General features: G+C 35.2%; 1 long non-coding RNA gene across 1 annotated transcript; it reads right to left on the minus strand.

Moving 5' to 3' along the window:
* Positions 1–245: 245 nt before the first annotated feature.
* On the minus strand, positions 246–4,791 carry LOC125687112 (uncharacterized). The gene is made up of 3 exons (XR_007373981.1): positions 4,740–4,791; positions 1,859–1,959; positions 246–314 (listed from the first exon to the last, which is right to left on the minus strand). It is a non-coding gene; the product is annotated as an uncharacterized LOC125687112 (long non-coding RNA).
* Positions 4,792–5,383: the final 592 nt, after the last annotated feature.

Here is a 5,383-nt window from a genome sequence, read left to right on the forward strand (position 1 = left end):
AAGATAAGAGCTATGAAAATACTCTTCCAAGTTTCTGTGGTCGTTCTCATCTATGTAGTAGGTGATTATCCTCCAGTGTGAAAGAGATATTGAGATCCTATGAAGGGAGGAAAACAAGGTGAATTGCTTGTTCTGCTGATTCATGGGAAAGGAATCTCAGGGCATACATTAACATGAAGAAGTCTCAGCATTTGTCCAACTCACCTGACTATTAGTGAAGTCCTGAACAATATGCTGTGAGTAGTCATTTGTCTTCCTTCTGTGATGTAGCACCTGGACTTGTTTAAGAAAGGGATGTCATGTTCTCAGACAGCCTAAGAAAGCATATCAGATGCTGCAGATGGTGTAGTCAATCACTGTATGTCATTTAACTCTATAAACTCGACTAATGGATGAATCAGATACAAAGTAATGGTTTAATGTATTTCATAAATTACAGCACAAGAAGCTACTGAAAAAAATGCCACAGTGGAAATACCTTTAATATTAACATTTAAAATCTCACAAGCTGTTAATTTTTCAGAATATCAATTCAGGAAGCCTGGAGAAGGCTCAGTCTCCTCTTCAGTAATCACCCGCACTGTTTTCAAGCTCTATGTTATCAATTCTTGTTATTTCATTTCCCTTTGCAAATGTTACCTTCATTTAAATGTGGAAATCGGTAAAATTTCATTTCATAACTTAACTCTGCTGTTTTGGGAAATCATTCTGACTTCCTGGTTAGATTACCTACAGAGATTGTAATGTGAAAAGCTAATCAGTTGTAATCAGCTAATAAAGTTCTTCCACTGTATTTGCGTGTCTGCTGCTGTGTATTACTGACTTTCAAAAATATATGAATTTTTTTCTCCAACAGAGAATTAAGCTGATAATTACAAGGCAATGAATAGCAATGATTAGCAAAATACTACATATCGAAACAAGAACCAAGGAAAGAAGACTAGATTTTTAATATCTATACTCATATTTAATAAACTATTTTATATTATAATTTATTATTCTATATTATTATATTTTACTACATAGGCTGCTCCTAAAGTAATGTCTCCTATTTATTTCCATGGAAACTACAACACAAGAATATAATAGTACTATTTGATCGAGCAAATTCTCAGCTATAAAACAATTTTTCAGCATATTCACTGCTGTTTGCTATGCATTTTTGCCAGTGATGAACAAGAGCCTGTGTGCTGTACTCATAAACATTTACATCAGCAGAGGTGACTCACTGTTGGTGTCACTACTGCTGAAACACATCACCCACAGCCTCACTGTGCTCACATCCACTGTTCAGTGTCAATGAATGTCAGTGGGTGCCATTTTTTCTGCATGGAGGAATTCAAAGACACACCTTTGCTCCACACACACTTCCATGTCAGACATCATTTTGTCAGACTGCCCCTCTGCTACCATCTGTCAGAGAGCAATAAAATGTAATGGAATACTGGTGGAAAGGTTCAGTCTCTACTGCCATTCCACCAACACCTGCCTCTGTTGTGGGCCAGCATCCCCACTGCTTTGTCTAATGGGTGACTAACTGATTGAAGGGGGGATAACTTCTGTATTTTCCCTCTCTTTTAGTCAGAAAATAAACATTAAAATACATCCTCAGGAAAGGCGTTCTGATCATTATGCTGTAGTTCATTTTGAAGTAGTCTGTTTGGTGTCTAATTCAATCTTCACTAGAGCAACTCTTGATACCCATCTTGAATGAATGCACAATCCAACCTCCATTCTGAACTCAGGTAATAATACTTTTATTAAACATCTAAGAAAATATTCTGTGTCATCAAACTAACCGAAAGAGTGCTAAAATATTTTATAGCTCACGAGTAAAACTTTCTGAACAGAAAGGTACCTCAGGTGCTTTTTCCTGTCTGTTTCTGCTACAGAGCACAGGTTTGTGCATTAAGCTCTCCGACCCTGATGAAGATCCTCACAGTCATTAGGGGTTGTTTGCTATGAGAGGAAAACACAGGACTTAGCTGAAGTTAGTGTAAAATAAAATAGCATACTCTCTACAGTTTCGTAGTGTGGTATTTAAAGATTATTATTTAAGGATTCTCTATGCACAACACTATAAAAAGCCATTTTAGATAAAGAGAGTGCTATAAGAAGAAATTTCATTGAAAAAAGGCATGAGTAGTTGTAGCATTTTTGCAGGCTAAAATCTACTTAGGCAGTTTAAATGCATGACACATGCAAAATATATACTGGCAGTACATAATTTAGGGCTCTGTCACCTGTGTCTAAATGTCTAGACCAGGTATCCTGTTCAGTTCAGCAGTAAGCCAGCTGTTACAGTTTACCAACTACTATATAAACACTTGGAGCTTGGATTGATTTCAAAAACACTAATGTCCTGTGCTTTTTTTAAGTCTGAAAATGTCCCATTAGCTTTTACCTACTGTGTGTGAAGTACAAACTAGACTGTTTCAGCTATAAATTTAAGAACTTCTAGTTAAATCCATAAATCGATTTATTTCAGTATAAATGCATGACTATTGGGCATATTTTCAATAGTAATGGAGCTTTTTTCCATTATAATGCAGCATTACCTTGGTAGAGTACAAAATTAATAATCTTGATCATTTACAGCTAACTCTGGTTCTTTCAATGATTTGTTATATTATTCTATGTAAATCACTTTTTCATTTTTCCTGGTTTTTACTGATGCCTGTGAGAATTCCTTACAAAGATCCAAGACGATATGCTTTGTAGCGTAAGAATTAACCCAACCTTTTTTTTTTTTTTTCTTCTTTTTTTTCCCCTATGATACTAAGTCTTCTGTAAATATTTTCCTCAGGTTGGAATAAAGACTGCAAATTAAGAGATTGCAATAAATAAGGAAATAACTTCAGTAAGTAACCTCATAGTGGCTGAAATGTACATAATATAAGTGTCCAAATTTTCACATCTATTTACAAATCAATCTGATTGAACTCTAAGAAGAATTGCTTCTACAAACTTCCCTTATGCTTGCAGAAATTTTTTTTTTTTTTTTTTTCAAAGAGTCTTTTTCTTCAAAGTAAATACAGGGAAATTCAGTGCTATCAGTCTTCAAATGGCTGAGACTGAGACATTTAGTATCCAATGCAATTCTCAAGGCTACAGAGCTCTACAATACTTGAAGAGATAATTTGCCTGAAATTTAAAGCAACTTCATTGAGGGGAAAATGCCTGCAACATGATTTTTGAGAGTCTTTACAGCGATCACTAGGCTGATGTAAAAGGCCCATTTGATTACAAGAGCTGCAGAGATGCCAGGCTTATCCTTGCAGACCTTTGAGGTATGAGGCTGAAACAAAGTGCTAGAGGAAAGTAATACAAATTATGTAACAGTAGTTTATTTTATTTTTCCTGGTCCAATGTAGAAATGGGACAATAGATAAGATCTTCATCTCACAATAGAAATGATGTAATTCTAATCTTCAACTGTGTAGAGCCTCAGCATCCTCCTACTTTCTTCTTATCAGATGAGATCAACATCTCAGATATTCCCAGTGACTCCATGTCTCCTCTTCTGAGGCACATGGAAAACACAGCTGGTTAAATTTGACATTCTGATGAAAAACAAAAACCAGTATTCTGAATTATTTCCATTTCTGTTTTGTTTTTCATCACATAACTCACTTCGGGCCAGGAAGAAGGGCTGGTAGAACTGGAAAACAGAAGTAGATGATTAATCTGACTAATCCCACTAGGAAATCTTGGTAAAAGGCAGCTGAGTTACAGGGAATGATCAGCTCCTTACGTGATTAAATTTAAAACTTCAATATTGGCCTATGCATGAGAAGTTATCAAGTAGTTGGAGATGGTAGAACCTGAAGATGTTTGTGTAGGGAGAAGTATATAAATGTTAGGAAAACTGGAATAAATCATCCAGATAAATAATTACTGATATTTACAAGAGATAGTAAGCACAACATTACAGCTGCCATAAAGAATTACATCTTATCTGAAAACACTTAGCCCCCCACACTGACCAGCAGGACTCATTTTCTCCATTAACTGCAAATTTCATCAGAGGCTTAAAATATGGGATTGCTCGTAACAGAATAATTGCAATGTACTTAGCTCAGAATATCAACTGAAGTATAGAACAAATTAATTTGCTTTACAGTAATTAAGTACTGTTAACTGAGAGGTAAAAGTATTATAGTGTCATAATTTTAATACTAATTATTTTATTTAATTAAATGACTATATGACTATAGATGAATATTATTTTAATAATTAGTATAACAAAAAACAACTTAATCATAATTGAATTAACTTTTTTTTTACAGTAATTAAATATGTTTATTTGAGAACTATTATGTTACAATAACTACATCATGTAGCAAACCAACAATTATTCTATCTGATCATCCTAACGCTTGCTTGTCATAGTGTCAAAATAATTATGTGCCTCAAATTAAATTAAACTCCATTGCAAAAAAGACAAATTTTTCTAGCGATTTCAAGGAAACGATTCCTGCTTATACTTGGATGAACTGCTACTTCCCTTCACTCAATGTGCACTACCTATTAAGCATGTATAGCACCTCTGTTGTTTCCTTCCTTGTTTTTGCTGAAAGCACTTTGGCCTGGTATTCTATTTGTATAACCAAGATGTTATAATCACAATACAATTGTGTATAATCAATAGATATCAAGACGTTATAATCGCAATATAATCAAGAGAGTAAGGCAAAGCAGACAACGATAACAAGAAAAGAATAAGTGGAAGAGCTTACCCTTGGGTTGAGCTCACCAGAAGATACCAAAAGAGGAGGATCTCCAGAAGAGATCCTTCCCCTCTGGTAGCCAGCTCTTAAATAGGTCCAGGAGGGCTGCAGCCTGGCTCCACCCCTTCTGGCAGCACAGGTGAATTGCCTTCACCTGTGTTCCTCTGGCTGACTCATGGCTCACCTCAGGTGATTAATCAGAGGTTCAGGCCGTGACTCAGCAGTTCCCATACATCTATTTGATGGAATAATGACACTAACATTGTAAATTGATCTGTGGAATTGGTCTGACAAATGCAAAAGATCACTTCAATAAATGGGTTGGATAAATGCAAAGAATATTTTTACCCTGTAGCCTGCACTGCTGTCTAGTATCTGTGATGTTCCTATTTCCTACCAGAACATCAGAATACTGAGTATGAAAACAGAGCCTTGTAATGCTTTGACAATAGATACTTGGATAACTAATACTAAATACAGGAGAATTTAGAAAAGAATAGAGATATTTCTTACCTTGTGGTTTTTCTGATTGTGTGGTGCTGTGAAAGCGTGCGGGAGGTACCTCCATTCATCTCTTCATGCTTTAAAAAATTCAAAACAAACTATAAGGACATATAGAAGCATTTATTTAGAAAAAAATCAAGAAGTCTTTT

This window comes from Lagopus muta, chromosome Z (assembly GCF_023343835.1).
Source record: "Lagopus muta isolate bLagMut1 chromosome Z, bLagMut1 primary, whole genome shotgun sequence".
Taxonomy (NCBI): Eukaryota; Metazoa; Chordata; class Aves; order Galliformes; family Phasianidae; genus Lagopus; species Lagopus muta.